At 43.6% G+C, this 21,813-nt stretch overlaps 1 protein-coding gene across 1 annotated transcript in view; it reads right to left on the reverse strand.

The window, feature by feature from the left end:
- tle2a (TLE family member 2, transcriptional corepressor a) overlaps positions 1-7,619 on the reverse strand; it is a 47,240-nt gene extending 39,621 nt beyond the window's left edge. Inside the window, exon 1 of the mRNA XM_080004509.1 lies at positions 7,273-7,619. The gene's annotated coding sequence lies outside the window, so the exon portion shown is untranslated. The remainder of the gene's footprint in view (positions 1-7,272) is intronic.
- Positions 7,620-21,813: the final 14,194 nt, after the last annotated feature.

The following is a 21,813-nucleotide window of genomic DNA, read 5'->3' on the forward strand; positions in this document are numbered from 1 at the left end:
TCGGCCGATTTAAAATTGTTGTTTCTCACATCATGGTGTCAAAGAGTCATCTCGCTAAATGCATTGTTTGCAAACTGAAGGCTCCCTATGCACATACCATGTCTAGCTGCCATAGGAGGCTGAAGACGGTTAGGCAATATGCAACCTAACCAAAATATAACCTTTTCCCCATCACTGGGACGCATTCACAAAATTCACAAAAAATGACTGCACCGGTGCCGCGTGATCAGATAACTGTCATTGGGATTTGAAAATAAAGGAAATTTCCATTATTTTCAAATCCATCAGGATTTTAGCATATCACCGGCACAGCCCCAGCATGGATTTCCTTAAAATGTAAAATTTTAATGAAACACAATAAATCTAAATAACTACTGTCCGACAATTATTGTACGTTTTTTTACTCAACACTGATAATTTGCAAAACAGGCGAGTAATGACTGCGTAATGACTCTCCAATCCCTCCATTTCAATCTCTCAAAAATAAAAAACAGCAATATCAATTCTAATGTAATATCTATCGAGATGGAATTATGATAAAACTGCAAATATGTGCATTATCTCAAAACGGTGCAATGTGCAAACCGGAATCAATATACATGTTTGATTTGACAGATTTATTCACCTCAATACAAGACATGCGCTTTCAAAATCACAAGAGAAAAGGAAACTATTTTGCTGGCCTTTGCCAGTAGAGCTCTCCAAGCCAAGTATTTCTCGCATATTGCTGTACTTCAGTGTGTGCCGGCGAAATGGAAATGGATTAGTTTTGGTGGTTAGATCAAATGTCATCATAACCACTTGATAGCACAGGTTCTATATAACTGTAATGTTGCACATCTTCAACCAAAAACAACTTCCAGGACAGGCCATCCCTTGTTGACTGAGAACACCACATTGTAATAAATTACGACTGTAAGAAATAAATGTATTTCGTACATAAAAACCCTGGGGATTTTTAGCAATGCCAGTAGCAAAGTTCCATTCACTTTGCAATAAACTCATTTAAGACCTCTGATTGGCCACAAAAAAACGAATCCTTACCACCTCCACACAGTAAGTCCAACATAGATTCTCTTTACGTACAACTCTCGTATCACATACACTATTTGCAATTTTCTTAGTGGAAACATACAAAAGACAGTAAAAAGAAAACGTCACTACTCACTCCCAATAAAGCTGTTGATTAAAGTTGTGTGTCAAATACATATTTAGAGTTCATGTGGGGTTTTTTTCTTCTTCTTCAAAACACACACTACATATTAGCAAAATGTGACTTCGTTTTTGAAGCTTGTGTCATAAATTATCAGATACTAACATATAACATCCACCTGAATTTCTTCTGGGATTAATAGTGTTATCGTATATATACACGTGAAACTCTGTTGTCATGGATGCTGCAAAAGAAACTGTCAACAGTTGCTTGTTTGCATTTGCAACATGTTGTATTCAGCTACTACATGTTTTAATTATAATATACAAAACATTTACATATTTTCACATTCTGATTTAGGACAGATCGTGATTCATAATTGCGAAACATTTGCGAAACAAATTTGCTGAGTTTTGTCAGGATTCTCCCCCTCCCCCCTAAAAAAAATAAATAAATCCTCCTGTTAACCTGGAAAACCTTAAGCTTTATTTTTCTGTTACGTAACAGGTCGTCTCAGCTGCCTACACGTTTCTCCTTCAGCTGGCTCTGTGCCGTGTGGCTGTCTTTACGTCAGGAGTCCCTCCTCCACCTTTTCTACCTCAGCTCATTATCTACACTGCTAATTACACTGCTTACCCACAGAACCAATCATTACAAAGAGTAAATACCCACCGAGTTCCATCCCTCTTCGTCTTCCCACGCCTACCACATTAGCACGCAGTGACGGCAGGTCTAGCCACCCCCAAACAAGTAACAATACAAAAGATACCCAAATCTCACATGTCAAACCCTCCACCCTTCTTTCTTTAATAGGTTGCTGATACATAACCCCAAAACGTGGCAGTATGCGGTTTTCCAGTGCCAGCTTTTGAGGTTCAAACCTCATGCAAGAAGATTCAAATACAAACTGTCAACAACCAGTCATATTTGCAAACCGCTCAGTGGAGGAAGACTAAATCCCCCACCCCCATCCCACCACCTGTTTCATTAGCATCACATCTTTCGCTGCCTTTTTTTGCAGTCACCCACCCACTGACTCCCTACCACCACCGTACCTCTCCCTCCTTTTTCCACCTCCCCCAGCGAGCCTCGTTATTTAAATTTCCCTGCTGTCAGCCCACATTAGCGGCGCGCCACAGTTTGGCTGTCAGCTGGCTTAATTGCTGGAGGTGCCTTCCTTTATTAGGTAAACCCCCCCCCTTCAGCTCGTTTGTTCCTTCCGACCAAGAGAGACCTCCACGGCGGCTTGTGTAAACCATAGAGCCTTACAGTCACTTTTTTCTCTTCTCTTTCTCTCTCCCCCCCTCCCTCCATCCTTCCTGGTATTTCTCTCGCTCCTAATCATTGGCAATGCGAGGCAGGCGGCCGGGCGGCTGATCGATAGCCTGGCTATCTCTGCAGGACAACGGAGGGCATAAAGAGCTAAAAGCATGCTGCGAGGCGGGGATGGGGGGAGGTTTGCTTTGTGCTTCTCTGAAGGGTGGAGGAGTTTCTTATCTCAGTGTTCCTCGCGTCCACCCGACCCTTCCTCAGGTGGAACTCCAGCATCAGTGACCTACCTGACCGGCCTAGATACCACTTTCAAAGACAGGCTTTTGTTTATCACACTAGCTTTGGCATCCATAGTAAAGACTCTATTATTAGATAAAATGATCAGCCAGAAACTCTTTGTTAGAGCTACTACTTAGTATGGAAAAACTTAAAGTTTAAGGCTAGGAGCCACCTTAACCCTAGCCCTGCACCTGGCGGAAGTCTCTAAATTAAATGTCAAATCCACTAGGGAAAGAAGTGAGCAGTCCAATCAAAAACTGATATAAACGGAAAATTAAAACGTCTCAGTTTATAACATTTTTTCTACAAGTAAATCTAAGGCACATTTTGGGAATGCTTGCTGAAGGCCCTTCAAAGGCTAAATGCTTTGTGATGATGGAAAGCGATCGGCTGGAAACAGAATTTCTGATTATTCACCATCTAGAGGAGCCTCTTATCCAGCCCCTCCCCTCCATCTTAGGACATTGTTCAGAGGAAAATGGTGGGCAGTGTGCTTCGTGTTGGGAATTTGATAACAAATGGTTTCATGGGCCTCTGAGAGGTGAGAGTGCCTGAGACTAGCTGTGATTGTTAAACAAACCATGTCTTCAGTAGTTGTGTAGCTCTATTCAAAGCTTTATTTTACTTTTAACGGAGGCCGTGAAACGCTTTTTTCCCCATTAAGGCTTGTTCTTTCTCCAGGGGGCAGGCCAGGGGTGGTGGGTAGCTTACTGCGCCTGGGTACCAACTTCAGCATCCATCGCTGGCCAGACGCTGATTCTTGTGCATGTTTTAAGTGGGGGTTCTTACAGTGTTATATGGAAGAAACCCCATGTGAGAACGGGGAGAACATGCAAACTCCACACAGAAGCCCACCAGAGCACAGTGCCAACAGCGCCCCATGCAGGAATCAGACCCAGGACCTTCTTGCTGTGAGGCAGCAGTACAATGCACTTTGCCACATAATTTGTCAAAGGGCCTTGTCTACATCTGCCTCATTGGCTGATTTGGTGGAACACTAAGCATTGTCAACAGACAACCATGTCTGCCATATCCTATAGACTTCTGATTCATCCTCCTGTACTTGGCACGGGGCTAAAGCCCAGACTATGGCTCCACCATGGGCCTTGTCTCTCACAATAATTGTCTGATTGCAATCATTTCAGCTGACGTGATCATTTTTTAAATTAGTTCAGATTCTACAATCATATGTTATTATGTTTTCATATTTTTTTTCCCCAGGGGAATTTTGAACCAATGTCAGAATTACGTCATAAGGTGAATGTGTATATTACACTATTGTAAGTTTATACTGTGATGTGGTATAGTACGTTGCTTTGGACTGACCACAAGCACTGTGGCTGAGGAAAGCTACTTAACCTAACATAGGAGCACCATCCAAAATTAGATAAGAAACAACATGTGAAAACGTCAAACCGCTGCTGCTGCAGTGACAGCTCCAATAAAAACAAGACTCAAAAAGCAGCCAGATTCGTGTGTTGAAGTACCAACAATCAATGGGTGATGCTCAAAAAAATAATAATAATAATACAATCTCCAAACGGTGCCATCGAGCATTTCGAACAAATGGAGAGAAATAACAGATTAAGCATTAAAGAATATGTTGATGAGTTTCAATCCATTATATCCATATAACATGAACCACTAGTGTTACAATGATAAAATACACATTGATATGAAGCCAAGTGTGTTCCATGTTATGTTTGTAATAGACTCGTTCAGAAATTGCTTTAGTTTTTCACGCTGACCAAGGTCCATTGGAGGCTACCGTCCCTCGCATCCAGTCAAGTGTCTCATCAAGATATAACAATAACCTTTCAAGTAAATATTTACTGAGTATCAGTGAGTACAGAGGCAATGCAATTGCAATGCAATTTCACTGGTATTAGTAATGTCAAAAGTTCCTGTCAACGTCCCTATCACTTTACACAAGCTACATCTACCTTTTAATTTGAAAATTTGAAAAGAAATGTGTATCACCTCTTAAGGAAAGGTCAATGCAAGCGCGGTGCAAATAGGGCAGGGTGCCTTAATACTTATATATACTTTCAACAACTAAATTGCATCGATTGCAACATTCAGAGGCATTTGATGGTTAGTTTGGACATCTAATTATCTAATCTCTTAATTATCAGTAGATCTCTCAAGGTTCGGACAGCCAGAGTAAATGTTTATTGTAATAAATATCAAAATAATGTATTGTTTTGTAACCTGTATTCATTTTTAGGCATTGTTGTCTTCATCAGTATAAAACAAATTAAATAACCAGCCGTAGGAGCAACAATTTAATCATTTCACTTTGGTAGAAAAAAGAGAAATATCTTTCACCAATTCCCATTGATAACAATCCTGTGAGCAGCCAATTGCTCTAGAGCTCAACTAAGCGTTCATCCTGGGAGACTGATGACAAGGCCCCACAACCCCTCCCCGCGCTGGTTGCAAACGAGGCCTAATCGAGGCTGAAGACTTTCTAGGGACCGGTGCTTTAACACCGAGTTGTGCAGGGATGGAATGAAACTGCACCACTGGCCTCAGTGTTCCACCCAGGGCGCCCGCAGTCGACTCCTCTCTCCCTGGGACGCTGGGCCATACGTTAAGATGTGGTTTGGAGCGCCCATAAGAAACACAGAGGTCGGATGAGAGGGATTGGGTTTTGGAGTGAAAACCACAAACCCACAGCCTGCCTCTCCCTCCCTGCCTGCCTGCCTGCCTGCCTGTTTTGTTGCAATATACACACAGCTGGCAGCACGTGTATGTGTGTGTGCGTGCGTATTTTGTGTGTGAAAGGCTGGAGATATCGCTTGTATCACCACGACTCAAAGGAGGTACAGGGTCATTCTCTGACGATAGTTTGCAGACAGACATTGTACCTTGGTGGTAAATGATTTAACTATAATTTAACACCAAGTGAAACCAAAACCTTGCAAAAAAATGTAGGCAATGAGTCTTTCCAAGTTTACAATTGAATAAACCAGCTTAAGTGAAGGTTTATGCTTTTTTTATTCACACACACACACACACACACACACACACACACACACACACACACACACACACACACACACACACACACACACACACACACACACACACACACACACACACACACCGAGTTAGTGTGCGTAATACATGGTTGTCAGAGCACCCTCTTGGGTGGGGTGCAGGCTGGCATGGGGGAGGGATGTGGATGGGGTTACGCAAATGAGCAGGTCTTAATTGATACTTCACATAGCTAGAGAACCACTGTTTATGCATTTCAGTCTGCTCAAAAGCTCTCCATCTCATCTACAAAAAAAAAATAATAATAATAATAATAATTACAGCCACACATCACAAATTTCACCCACCGCCTCACACATCTAGTCAATACATCACTCCTTATAGAGCCTTCTCTGTCAGATAATACTCTTATATATCGCAATCAGAGATGTGCACCATCCACAACTCATCCACTGATAACAAAGAGGGACAATTAACAATAAGAGCCACTCTACAGGAGCAAACCACTGGGAGAGAGTATGTCAATAAGCCAAGATGACACATTCACTCCCACAGAAGAACAAACAACCGGCACTTCATCATCTGGGTCAACTCCGCACACGGATGCATGTTGTGGAGGTGCATAGTGTTGGAGGTGCATGTTGGGAGATTCATGGTGTGGAGGTGATGTTTGAGATGCATGTTGTGGAGGTGCATAGTGTTGGAGGTGCATGTTGGGAGATTCATGGTGTGGAGGTGATGTTCGAGATGCATGTGGTGGAGGTGCATAGCGTTGGAGATTTATGCTGTGGAGGTGATGTTAGAGATGCATGTGGTGGAAGTGCATAGTGTTGGAGGTGCATGTTAGAGATTCATGGTGCGGAGGTGCATGTTGGAGATTCATGGTGCGGAGGTGATGTTAGAGATGCATGTGGTGGAGCTGAATGTTAGGGATTCATGGTGCGGAGGTGATGTTAGAGATGCATGTGGTGGAGGCGCATGTTGGAGATTCATGGTGCGGAGGTGACGTTAGATATGCATGTGGTGGAGGTGCATAGTGTTGGGGGTGCATGTTGGGAGATTCAAGGTGATGTTACAGATGCATGTGGTGGAGGTGCATAGTGTTGCAGCAGTATGTAGTGGAGTTGCATGTTGTGATATTAGAGCTTAATGCTGGAGACGCATGGTGGTGGGGCTGGGTGGTGGTGGTGCGCTCCAAGCACACAAAGACGATCTGCAAAGTTGGGACGTTGTCCAGGGAGCTTTGCCCGAGTAAATCCTGATTGATTAGCGGGGGTTACACACATCTGACCTCTGTAGAAGGAAGATCACCATAAAACCCAACCACACATAAGGTTCCCTGTGTGTAGATGCTGTGGACTATTCCATTTTACTACTCGCGAAATCCCGGAAATAAACAGCAAGAATGACAAAAATCGGACTTGCACCAACTTTTTACAGTCGAATAAGGCCCACGCACGACCCCCACTACAATGACCATTGTTTAATTTGTCATACTTAAAAATATTGGACAAAAACAGCCTGGTTGGTCGCTAGTAGACACAGCCCTATCCCAGGCTCCGACTTACCGGTGGACGGTTCTGGGGAAACATCGTAGCCGCCGACTCGTGTTTCTTCAATCTTCTTCTTGCCCTTATTGAAAAAAAAAAACCCAACAACAACAACAAAAGAAAAAAAACGAAATCTTCTTTAAGAACGGGAGGAGACCGTCTACTTGAATCGGTTTCAGAGTCGCATTAGTCCCGGTTTAACAGCGCAGATCGCCTGGGCTCCTTCCTCGCCGGAGCCTCCTTTGTTCTGGGCTCTATCGCTCGCACGACGAGACGCGACTCGAGTCCTCAAGTTTACACTTCGGGGCGTCCGGGGGGGTCGTATTCTTTTTAAAAATATATATATGTATCTAAAAACGTGTGTATTCCCCCCCCCCTCTCCTCCTCGGTTTCGACGTGAGGGAAATGCGGTTTTCGCTTGTGGCTTCGCAGGCGGACACGGCAGCGCACTGAACGCAGCCGCAGCCTCTTTTGTCTGAGCCTCAGTGGGACACGGTTCAGGGGAGGAACCCGGAGATCACGACGTGAGAATCAAAAAATAACAAGAGGCTTTTTTTTTTGTTTTTTGTTTGGTTTTTTTTTTTTGTTTAAATTTATCCAGAAAAAAAAAAAAAAAAAAAAAAAAAAAAAAGCGCTCACACCCTCGAAACGATCCACTTCACGTCCCCTTAATAAAACAAAAAAAAACTAACAAAAACAAACAAAAAAAAAATCTGGGGGGGGGGGGGGATCTCATGTTTACTCATGCCCCCCCCCCCTCTCTACAAACAACTGCGTGATATTCGTGCAGAAGAAAAAGCTTTGTTGTGTTTTCTATCGTTAGTGTTCGAGTCTGATTGTGTTCACTTGATTTTCCGGGTAATCGTGGGGGGGGAAAAAAACAAACAAACATCTATTTGCAAGCCCCCCTCCCCTCCACACACACACACACATTCAGAAATATAAAATAATATTTTCTAATCTCATAACCAGGGCACAAATAGAACCGCGGCGGCGGCGGCGGCGGCGCTGCTCGGCGGCTGAATGAAGCCTCCACGTGGGGCTCGGCTCCGCCGCGGTAAACACTGGTGGAAAAAAAAAAAAAGAAAAAAAAAAAGCGTCCAATCGACGCCGGGCACGCCCCACGTGGGGGGTCGGGGCTGACCGCTCGCCGATTGGCCGGCGCCGGCGAGCGCCTCGCCGCTGCGCGTCAATCAAACGTGGCCCCGGCGCAGCGCGTTAACCCGTGCGGCGGGCGCCCAGGGTGCGGCGGCGTTTGCGGCCGTTTGGCTGAAAATGTTGGTGGTTGCTCCGCTTCTTCCACCACCCAACATCACCCCCCCCCCCGTTTATTCCCACCCAATATGAAAAATGCGGATTGATTCGTTGTTCCGATTTCCGCGACAACCTGCTAATTGTGGAGGATCAGAGCGGGACCGCACAGCGCAGCCGGCGGAGACGGCGTCGCGGCGACAGGAGTAACGCGCGAACGCTCCACCTGCGCGGGCCGTGCGCTGGGGGTGTGCGCCGTTTGTCACCTGGGGAGGAGGTGCGTTTCCGCCGAGGAGAGGAAGGAGGGCGAGAACTGGAGGGAGGGGGAGGAGGAGGAGGAGGGGGGGGGGGTGAAAAAAAATTGGTATTCTGGTGGCACGACCCCTTTAGCGGGGCTCATAATTAGAGAGAGAGATATTGAAAAAGCAATTTCTGACAGTGGAAATCACAACCTGCCAGAGGTGGAGTTGGAAAAATATCGACGGTTTTGTGTGTGCGAGCGTGCGTGCGTGCGTGCGTGCGTGCGCGCCTCTCCTCCTCCGTGTGTGAGAGAAGAGACGGGGGGGGGGGGGGGGGGGGGGGTGGAGGTACTGTTGGAGGAAGAGTAGAAAGAATGAAGGACAGCGGGGGGGCTGCCGAGAAAGACGAGTCAGTGGGAGGGACGGAGAGACAGGGAGGGGGGGGGGGGGAGGGACGGAGAGACAGGGAGGGGGGGGCAGAGCGGTGGATGGAAGAAAAAGGAAATTGTGTGTCGCGCGCGCGCGTGGCTTAAACGCGTGTGTGTGTGTGTGTGTGAGTGTGAATTGCGCGCGTGCACGTGTGTGGAGTGTTTGCGCGCGCGTGCGTGTGTGTGTGTGTGTTCTGCAGACAAGTGGGAGAATGAAAGAAAGAGCAGCAAACGAAGCAGAGAGAGAGAGAGAGAGAGAGAGAGAGAGAGAGAGAGAGAGAGAGAGAGAGAGAGAGAGAGAGAGAGAGAGAGAGAGAGAGAGAGAGAGAGAGAGAGAGAGAGAGAGAGTTTTTATTGCCATTTTTCCCATGAATTTTAATGCACCGGTCTCCTTGCCGGATTCTGGGATCACATTTATTTAAAAAAAACCCCATGAGGAATACAGTGTTTTGCACAGTAGGGGGTGGGGGTATAGTCATATAGATGATAGGAAATGATAAGTGAAGGACACACATTATTGCTATTGGCAGGTCAGATGAAGGAGTGAGCTTCCTGTTTGGGTGTTGTTCAAATGTGTGTGCGTGTGTGTGCGCGTGCGCGTGTGGTTTAAAAGGACAAAATACCTGAATAACCAGCACATTCGGATTGTGATACTTGCAGATTATTATTACTCGTAAGTAATTTCTTAAATATTTGATGCTCTATATACGCTCATGGTTCTTTGTGCTGTTTTAAGTCAACATGATCCCAAACTGATCTTGTTCTGAAAGGGTTTTTGACTATAGCTGAATTTGTTATGTTTTTTTGTGTATACACAGTTGGTTACTGCTTCTTGGTCGATGTGGACGTATTTTTTACATATACTGCAAATTCACATACAAACAGTGCTGTATATTGCAGTCATATATTTTTGTGTGTATTTTGAATGTGTCTGTCTTTGTCTACATGTGTTTGCTCTGTGTTGTTTGTTTGCATGTGTGTGCATGCGCGTGTGTGTGTGTGTGTGTGTGCATGCGTGTCCCTTCAGCGATTGGATGCTGTAGGTCCACGGTTGCGTCCTCCCCTCACACCTCCAGAGGGGCTGGGAAGCAGGGACATCAAAGTGACCACGCGGTGGGAGGAGACCACGGTCTTACCGCTGCCAACACCTTTGTTTTCTGCTCAATAATGTGGTGTGCTGAAGAACAGCATCCTGTCAAACTCACACACACACACACACACACACACACACACACACACACACACGTAAGTGCAGAGTTTAAGCAAACACACAGACACACACACACACACAAAGAAAAGGCTTCCTCACACAGGATTCAGTCAGATGCACACATACCTGTACATTTCTCCATACGTAAAACAACAATAACTGAAAAGGCCTGGAGGAGAAGCCTCCCTTTATAGTCACATGTTTACGCAAGAGGTTTGCACAAAAGGCAGATCATTATCACAGAGCAGGAAAAAACACACACAAGGAGGGAATTTTGTGAATGAAGCGTTGAAAACGAGTTTTTCAATGTCAGTAGCAAAGTCGTAGACTGATGATACAGCGTGCAACTTTCTGGGCAACACTGACAGGAAGCATTGTTTGGCAACATTGTCTGGACATGTTGTGGGCCGGTGCAGGCCAACCTGGTTTTAACCTAGGGTTTTTTTTTTCTGTGGCCCACAGAGCACTAAGTATCCCAAAATGGTACAAAAGCTTAATATTTGATTAACCTATTTGACCAATATGAAAAAAAGAAAATCTGAAATCAAGGCTTAATCTCAGAAAATATATGTTTTGAATTGAAAACAATTATATTCACTTTTTTCTCAATCCACAACTCTTAATTCTTCTATTATCTGTTGGCGGGCCGCACCCTGGGAACCATGGACCACATGTCCTCGGGCCACGGGTTGACCACCACTGTTCAAGGGAATGAATGCTCAACACAAAATCTATCTGTTCTTTGTCTCACTCTGCTGGCTTGTGTCTGCAGCATGTTCCCCAGTGACACACACTCATTTCCCTATTTCACATTCCACAACCAAGGCATAATATGAACAGTCTATACCATGTCATTTTGATCAACTTGTTTTCTTCAATCTGCTGTGATTAAACTGGGGTATTCCGGGGGGTTAAATCCAGGTGCCATATTTTGGGAGATGAAAGCGACACAGTGTGTGTAATCCTTCTGGATGTCACGAATCAGACTGGAGTGATCTCGCTTGACGACTAACTACAAAGCACAAAGAGAATTCTTGGTGACTAAACGGTATCACAGGAGAACAAGAGGGGCTGGGGTTGGGAGTGGGGGTGGAGCGGCGCGCGCACCCACACACAGACACACACACACACACACACACACACACACACACACACACACACACACACACACACACACACACACACACACACATTCACCCCGGGCTGGCAAATCAATTATTATTATAATCATCATCATGATATTACGATTTTGTTGTGACCCGTGGTTGTGTAGTCGGGAGAAGATGTGACATCACTCACAATGTGATGTCACAATTTGATCGACTATGAAGATCAATGTGAAAACCTCTGTTGGATTCTTGAATGTGTTTTTGTATTTGTTTTTAATCTTATTTCACCTTCTTTTTTTCTCCCAGGGAAGACCAATTTGGGAGAAAAGTTCTCTTTTTCAAAGGTTTTTCTGCTTACAATCCCGGAAACATGTTCACGATCCTAATGTGACCGAAGACAAATAAAAAAACAAAAGCGTGCATCAAGTAATTCTTCGCTACAGACGGAAGAAGGGTGCCAATGAGGCGCCACGTCATGAAACAGGTACGGGTTGTCGATGCAGTTGAAACAAATTCAAAGGAGGCGCGTTTAACCGAATCCCGTTCCACTCGTGGGGTGCATGAAGTGAGAACACTCATTCACCTCGTCCTGTGTTCTGCGGACGCCGAGTGAAATCGAATGCACTTATCTTGATGCTAAATTCTCCAATATCACCCCACTCTGCAGCCCCCATTCTGTGTGTCGGGGATGGGGAGTGGGAGTGGGAGTGAGAGTGGGATGGGGAGTTCCCTGATCAGCGTGGGGCTGAGTGACAGCGAGACAAGGCCACTGTGTTGTCATGGCGCCCCCTCCCCCCTAACACCCCCCACACCCCCCAGCCCCTCATCAGACAAGCCCGGTGTCAGCACAGAGACGGCACAGTGATTTATTGGTCTTCACTCCCCTGGGAAACCTCCCCCTCCTTCTCTACACCCCCTCCTCTTTCTCTACACCGCCCCCCCCTACACACACACACACACACACACACTTCCCTTACACCCCCCCCCCTCTCCTGCTGCATGGCCCCTGGGGGAAAGAAGGGGTAATGACCCACATCAGCAGCAGCCACGCTCACGCACACGCACACATGAACACACACACACACACACACACACACACACACACACACACACACACACACACATACACACCTCTTGCACTTTCCCTTGCAAGCAGATACAAATAGCTTCTTGCAAGCACACTAACACACACACGCACGCGCGCACACACACACACATACACATATGCGCACGCGCACACATTCAAACACACACACACACACACACACACACACACACACACACACATTCACGCCCACAGGCTTGTGTATCTGGGAACTCAGGAATTCCACTTCTCTGCCTTCATGTTATGCCCCCCACTCTCTCCAGAGACTCCTCCATTCCTGGAACACACATATGATCCAAGGCAGATCGATACTAAAGCACTGCACATGCGTCAACATACTGCACACACTCTGTAATAACGCTCACTGCTTTTTTAGGAGAAAAGGAACAATGTTATCCATGTCCTAACTTTTAACTCTTGTAACCTTGAAAGAAGGAATTTCCACCTTGGCTTTTTTTTTTTTTGCTGATGTTATTTTCTTGCCGAAATAGAACGGGGCGATTTGTGTCACTCTACAGCAGAGCAGCGAGGTCTCATTTCAGCATCACACCTTTCTTTTTTCCTTTTTATGAAAGCGCCAGGCGGCCGACGCAATGCTCTGCGGAGCCCACAGATGTAATAATGAAGAAAAGAAGATCGGCTTCCTTTATGGTTTCTGATTTCATGCACTGCGCTTGAATACTTCAGGCAAGGTCAAAGCATTGAAACCGCGAAGTTCAGCCATGAAGTGCAAAATATGACACCCTCAGAGACTGCATTTGAATTCAGACGCTTGTTCCACAAAGACAAGAGAGCGGGAGGAAGTGTTTAAGTAGTGGTTTGCAAATGACACTGACTCTGTGGACTCTCACACAGAGAGTCTCGACCTAATGAGTCTGCAAGCATGTTTGGATTGTTGGATGTTTGACCCCTTAGCTGATATACGGTGTGTGTGTGTGTGTGTGTGTGTGTGTGTGTGTGTGTGTGTGTGTGTGTGCGCGCGCGCGCGTGACATTGCATGCACAGAGTTTTTGGTTGAATGTGTATATGATTTAGTGTGTGGCACTGTATACACATTTATTACCCCATTTATTACATTTCACTGCATGTATGTATGAAAGTATGTATATGTATGTGACGAATAAACCTCTTGAGTCTTGAACCTTGAATACGATTACTTATTACTTATATTACTTATGTGTTCTTTTAATTTAATTGCATATTGTAATTTATTCTATGTAATATCTCTATCTATCTATCTATCTATCTGGATGTTTTTGTAATAGATAAATATCTACGTCATTTGGGAAGGACGGAAGAGGAACAAAATGCAGTGTCACAGAATGGCGAATTGTTTTTCGTCAGAATAGTGATGAAATGAAGCGGCTTACTTTGCCATTCAGCTCCGTCGTCACTATGAACGCCACTTGATTTCCGGCCACTTAGTGCGTGTGCGCGACAAGGCGGACAACTGCGTTCTATCGCCATCCTCCGTCCACCCGCGGAACCGCACTGTTTTCGTCCGTTCGGATCGGCCGGCGCGTCGCGCTCGGGCGCCCGGTGCGCTGCGTCTGAGCGGCGGATCCACGCGGTGCTGCGCGCAGGTCCCCTCGACCCGAGGCGTTCGACGTTTTTCCGGGTTGAAAATGCGTCTCCTCGTTTGCCTTCCGCAATGTTGACCGCCCCCGAGATGCTGACGCGTTTGTTTCCATTTGGAACTGTGTCATAAAAACACTGCGTCGTGGTGTTTGTTTGTTTGTTTGTTTGTTTGTTTGTTTGTTTGTTTTCGCGCAATACGTTCGACGTCAGCGTATGAAAATAACTTATGGTTCCCCCTAAGTCGCGGCGCGCCCCCGCCAGTGGTTCTATGGTGTAATGGTTAGCACTCTGGACTTTGAATCCAGCGATCCGAGTTCAAATCTCGGTAGAACCTGGTTTTGAGGCGGGGGGTCGTGCCATCACGTCCTGCCCCCACCTTTCTGACGGAGGTGACTGGTGACGTCAGAGAGGTGTCACCGCGACGTCACTTTCGCTCCGCGGCACCCTCGCCGCAGAGATGTGGAGCCACACGCCACACGTTTGCCGCACAGTGTCGCTACTTCCTTCAGCTTGACTACATGTTGAAGCCATCCCGAAGTGCAACAACATTCAAGTTTAATTTAAGTGAATGTATAAACATAAATATACAACAACATTCAAGTTGAAATAGTTTAAATTAAATGAATGTATAAACATAAATATACAACAACATTCAAGTTGAAATAGTTTAAATTCAATGAATGTATAAACACAAACATAAATATACAACAACATTCAAGTTGAAATAGTTTAAATTAAATGAATGTATAAACATAAATATACAACAACATTCAAGTTGAAATAGTTTAAATTAAATGAATGTATAAACATAAATATACAACAACATTCAAGTTGAAATAGTTTAAATTAAATGAATGTATAAACATAAATATACAACAACATTCAAGTTGAAATAGTTTAAATTCAATGAATGTATAAACACAAACATAAATATACAACAACATTCAAGTTGAAATAGTTTAAATTAAATGAATGTATAAACATAAATATACAACAACATTCAAGTTGAAATAGTTTAAATTAAATGAATGTATAAACATAAATATACAACAACATTCAAGTTGAAATAGTTTAAATTAAATGAATGTTTAAACACAAACATAAATATACAACAACATTCACGTTGAAATAGTTTAAATTAAATGAATGTATAAACATAAACATAAATATACAACAACACTACGTTTAAATATGAACATTAAAAAAAAACAAAAATAACCAATTTAAATGCACGTCAACATTTATTTTACAACTACAGCAGTTAGTGAGTGTTCCTGGCTCACTACAGACGTGCTATGTGACAATAACAATAACAATAATAATAATAATAATAATAATATGAAACAACAACAACAATTATAACAATCATCATCGTCACGTCACTTCCCTTTAAACGTCTGGTCTGGTATAAGGATTTTGAAATCCTCGACATTCTGTGACCGTAGCAGTGCTCCTCACCTCAGCTTGCAGTGCTCTTCACCTCAGCTTGCAGTGCTCTTCACCTCAGCTTGCCTGGGCTTTCGAACTAAGACGCACCTTTCCCTGTGGAACTCTCTGTCGCAAACACCCACCCACCTGCTTTTCAAATGTTATGTCCGGGACTCAAGCCCATAAAGGGTGCCACCGTGGGAAATCTGACTTGTAGCGTTCTTTTCTTGGACACACATCTCTTTGAAATATAAGCGAGGGCTTGTTTTGTTTCCGCACAGCAAGGGAAATTGACTAATAGAAACCATAATAGCTTCCAAAGGTTTCTCTCTCTCTCTCTCTATGTCCCCTGTATTTCTTTCCTTTGACCCAAGTCGTGTTTTCAGAGCAGCAGTTCCTCCTCTTGTTTCCCCTGATTATCATTGCCCTGGTGCTATTGTTATGGCCCTGACATCTATCTGGGATGGAGACAAGTAGCTTGTGGATCTCCAGCAGAAGTCAAAGTAAAGTCAAGGCGGCACAGGATTTCACTGATGGTATCTATGGTTGTTGTGTTTTGTTTTCCAGCGGTCTGGAGACCAAATGATCAAAAAATTCTCCAGGTGTTTAAAAAAAAAAAAAATAATAATTCCTTGGTTAAATAGAATTACTGTAAGTATTTAGATAGGGAGCCCTTTTTTTGCTTCACAGAGCACATCTTATTGTTGGATTATTTTTGAGGCTTTTCTTCCGAGACTATTTTTTATTTTTATTTTTTATTTTTTTGAATTTTTGATAAATAAATTAATTAATCTAACGCAGCTCCTAAATGACATAATGTCCAATTATTGTGCTTGAATTCAATTTAACCTGCAATGAGGTCAACAAAGAACAGCTTATCGACAAAGACAAAGATTCTTTTGAGACTTTTTGTGGTTTTATACATGGTGCATCACTAACAGTAAGTTCCCGTCGAACATGTGACATTTTACTTTCTGTATCACCCCTCTTTAGTTAATATCACAATGTTTTAGCTTTCACCTCGGTTCTGTTATTGCATCCTGAATTAACTTTTTTCTTTTTTGTAGAGTCAAGCGAATGACAAAAATCATAACCAGTTTCCTTAAATGACCATTACCTGATAAATAGCCTTCTTTATGGAGCTGCTCTATCACACTGGAGGTTGTGCTGTTATGTTTTGATTGATTAACTTTGAATGAGCTTGTGTGCTTTTGAGGTCGATTTAGGTGGTTTAGCAACAAGTGAAGACAACTTTGTTTTGGCTGCCACAGTACCATGTCCTGTGAAATTATTACGTTGGAAAACACCAATGACAGACTTAGGAATTCCTGTCGTTACATTGACGTATTTGAACTAGCCGGGATTTGAACGAGAAAGAGTCCCCCTCAGTCAAACTGATGTTTTTAAAGGTCACACTTTAAATGTCCGACCAGGTCCCCAAAGATAATATGTCGCCCACCAGCTCCAGTATAAATACGGGAACACAAAAATAACATTCCAACGCTATAAAAATTGTCTGGGGTTAAATATTACAAGGAGGGATTCTACAGTATGTCATTCCTGCGGCGAAGCCCTTCACCAATATGCCCCTGCACTCTATATTAGGTGCAGAAATCCACTAGGAAAACACATGACACCACGCACCAGGAGTTCCAGGGCTATCACCGGTGTGTGTTAAGGTTAATAACGGCTACGATGTGAGGACTCACCCTCGTGGCTCCGTCTTTGCGCCGCTTGTGGAGTGACATTGTGTGTGTGTGTGTGTGTGTGTGTGCGTGCGTAAACATATAAAATGTATAAATCCCTCGTGAGGGTCACTGGCAGTGGGCTTGGGGGATGGACGGCAGCCAGAAGTCAAGGCTGCTTCCTTTGCCTCGCTCTCCCTCTTTCCCAAACTCCCTGGAAGAAGTGTGGCATTGTCAACTCGGGGCCTCCAGAGATCTGGTTCTCCAGCTCGGGCCCTAACTCTAAAAAACCTGGAGGCTGGATACAGGACTGAGCTGAGGCAGCTTACACCTCGGACTCTTTACAACCTGATCTAATTTATACTTCAACAAACTCAATACATTTCTTCTTTATTTCCGCACATTCAGACAGTTCGGGCACTTTTTCTGTTTTTAGGACAACAACCTAATACTTTGGCCTGACTTCCTTTATGCTTTAGCCTGCTAAAACTTCCTGATTCAGCTGATTCCACTCCTTCAGTTGGACCTCTGGGCTGGTGAAAACTAGTGAATCCACGTGGTTGACTCAAAATCCCAGAGTAGTGGAGTTTTTATCCTCTGAACCCGGATCTTCCACCTCTGCTCTACAGAGGTTTCTAAATAAAGTCCCTTTAGAAACCACTTGTCAGACAGTCTATCATTACCTTGGCTTTGGCAAATGGTCAGGTAAATTCAAAAATCTGAAAAAAAGCAGTCTATGAAAGTCCTTTGGTACAGTATGTAAGGATGACAGTTGATTAACATTCTTATTTAAGGCACTGAGGCTTTCAGGTGCATTCAACAAAGTGAAAGTTTAAAAAAAGCAAAAAAAAACCTTTTACTTTGAAATGTAAATGTCATTTATATGTTCTGTGGTCAGTAAAAGGAATTGCAATTGATTGATTGCAATGGATTTGTTGTTCATAGCATGCAATTGGTAATATTTTAGGATGGTTACACAAATAATGAAATTATTAACCCAAGAACAACAACAACAACAACAACAACAATTAAGGATCAAAACCGGCAATTCACATTGTTTGAGTCTTGGATGCTTAATTATGGAATAACATATTCATGCTGTTATTCCCCATTTGGCAGCTCTCTGACTGGTCTGATGAACCGGCATTAATTATTGGTGGGACTGGAGTGGGTGTGGGCCAGTAATTGATGAGTCTCAGCACAGAATCAGTTTAATTGGAAAGGAGACCGCCAACAAAAAGCTGTCGTCTATTTAGGGAAGAGTACAACAGCCCATGCTGGATGCTCATATTCTGCAGACATTTTAATTGCAGGAATAGGGTGCCAAGCTAAAAATGTCTCCACTGGCCTCCGACATGAGAAACAAAGAAACAAACTCTCACTGTGACACTTCTCAATGCACAGGGCACAGTGCTGTTACAGGTTATAAAAGAAATGCTCTAAGAATAAAAACTACAACTCTAACCATGTTGCCTGCCTGTAATATTGTATGCACCTGTTGGTTTGTTCAAGTTTCTTCTCGTTTCACATCTTTTCCTAGTTTTCTTGTTGAATCCCTATAAAGAACATAACAAAAAGATCCATGGTTGGAAGCAATTACTCTTTTCTGACAAAACTCCTTATTGTAAAAATCAATATGTCAGGACCCATCACCGAGTCTCCTGGCCCCGTGTCACACCGTGCACTTTGACCGTATACGATCAATGGAAATATTGCACATACAGGAACAGCTACAGGAACCGCTGGTTTCTCAGGCCACAATGCCAAAAGTGTGTATTTATTGTTCGTGTATGTGGATGTATTTGTGTCCAAACCCTTGATTACATTCTCAGAAGCAGCAATAAACAAAGATCGGCTCAAAGGAAGCCACAAAATAACAACTTATACTGCGGCATGAGGAGACAATGTGGAGCAGTCGCCTCACTCACTCTCGTGTTTCGAGAGAAGAATGATGGCTTCCCAGATTTTGGGACTTCGCGGGCCGCCTCCCATCGGCAGACAGACCATAATGTACCCGCACAGTTTTACTCTGCACATCCGATGTTTTGTGACCGCAGTATAAACAAATACAGAGGACTGAGTTCTTTTCTGTCGTCTTTATTTTATATATATATATATATATATATATATATATATATATATATATATATATATATATATATTTTTTTTTTTTTTACTGCTTCCACCACCGTGGTTTTCCCAAAACCACTCATTTCAGGAGTCACTTCTCGCTGGGATCTGGGCCATTTACAGGATTCTATGCCCACCACAAAACGTATTGATGGATACTTGTCATATGATTTTGATATGAAAATAACAAATTAATAACATAGTAATAAGTAATAGCATAGTATTACAGCTTATAACCTGGAACTATACCTATAATTTATATTGTGCATGGAATCGCACTTTGTATAATTTGTATATTATTATTATTATTATTATTATTATTATTATTGTTTCTGTTCTTTGTTTTAAAATATTTTTGTATATTTGCCTATTTCTTCCAGACTGTTAAGCTTATTTAATTGTATTATTATATATATTTTTAATGCTAATTATCGGTACAGCAATACTCACCACAACAAATTCCTTGTACTGTATATGTTAATGCACTTGGCCAAATAAACTTATTCTGATGGTCATTTCAATATGTAGTTCTTACTTTGGTCTTTGTTACATCTATAATGAGATGTTTTGTTTGATGGACAAACAAAATGGTCCAGTTACCATAGAGACCATCTGCCTATTGTCATATACAAATAAAATGGTGCAGTTTCCATAGAGACCATCTATCTCTTGTCAAATACAAATAAAATAGTGTCGTTACCATAGAGACCATCTATCTATTGTCATATCATATACAGCTGCCAATAGGTCTTCCACAAATGTCCCTGCAGGGTGGTTATTTTGTGTTTATTTTGAGTGATACACACACGTTTATTTTGGTTGGATATTCCATTCTCCAGAGGCTGTGCGTGGCGGTGTCGAGTGGGCCTTCGCTAAAACCTCTCCCCCGATTCCTGCCGTTTGGTTTTAATTAGCCCAACTCGACCGCCAGGGATAAGTCAGGGACCGTTTGCAGGGAAGAGGGCCACGTCATAAATAAGCTGCCTCGCAGTGCGTCTCCAGAGTCAAAGCTATGTAAATCACAGACGCTTTACGAGGTGCTGCTCCGGGCCCATGCTCGTACCCGTTCTTTCTTCTGGTGTGAATCTGCCTCAGTTTCTTTTGCAGCATGTAAACTGGGCCTGTATTTACGCTCCACAGAAAGCACAGAAATATACACCAACATTAAAACCACCAGGTGAAGTGAATAACATTGATCATCTCATTCCAATGCCATATGTCAAGGGGTGGGATATATTGGGCAGCAAGTGAACAGTTGGTTCTTGAAGTTGATGTGTTGGGAGCAAGAAAAATGGGCAAGCGTAAGGATCTGAGCGACTTTGACAAGGAAAATGGAACATGTGATGGCCAGACGACTGGGTCAGAGCATCTCCAAAACAGCAGGTCTTGTGGGGTCTTCCTGGTATGCAGTGGTTAGTACCTACCAAAAATTTTACAAGGAATGACAACTGGCGAACCGGCGACAGTCATGGGCGCCCGAGGGTTCATTGTTGCGCACGGGCCACAGAAGAGCTACTGTATCACAAATTGGTCAAAAAGTTAATGCTGCTATGATAGAAAGGTGTCAGAACACACAGTTCATTGCAGTTTGCTATGTATGGGGCTGTAAAGCCGCAGACAGGTCAGAGTTCCCATGCTGACCCCCGTCCACTACCAACCTACAATGGGCACGTGAGTGTCAGAACTGCACCATGGAGCAACAAAAGAAGGTGGCCTGGTCTGATGAATCACGTTTTCTTCTACATCATGTGGATGACTGGGGTTAGGGTTCGATCCGATGGAGGGATGTGCGGATGTGGGATGTGCTGGAACAACAAGCCTGATCCACGGGGGCCCCACCTCTAAACTTACAGGACTTAAAGGATCTGCTGCTAACGTCTTGGTGCCAGATACCACAGGACCCTTCAGAGGTCTTGTGGAGGAGTCTCATGCCTCAACGGGTCAGAGCTGTTTTGGCAGCGCAAGGGGGAGCTACACAATATTAGTGGTTATTAGTGGTGGTTTTAATGTTGTGGCTGATCGGTGTGTATACATTTTTAAGGCTAAAGAATCTAACAACCACATATACAGCCAAAACTAATTGCAGCCAGGCAAAGGGCCACCCTTGAATGATTTTCTACACAGCACTGTATGGTCATCTTCTATCTAGCTGCCAATATTGGCTTCAAATAAGAGTACATTACAGTTAAAAACAAATGGATATGAACATAAAACTTAACCAACAAATGCGACACGGGATACTTCTTCAAAGGCTGCTCCTTATCTTCGGGGGTTGCAGGGCATCTACGGAGCTTTTGACATGACATTTACAAACCCAGAAAGGGCTCATCCCTGGTCTTCGAAGGGTCAGACTATCAAGTAACAAACTAGTACAAAACTTATTGCTTTTCTTGTGA

Source organism: Zeus faber (genome assembly GCF_960531495.2).
Source record: "Zeus faber genome assembly, chromosome: 1".
In the NCBI taxonomy this organism is placed as follows: Eukaryota; Metazoa; Chordata; class Actinopteri; order Zeiformes; family Zeidae; genus Zeus; species Zeus faber.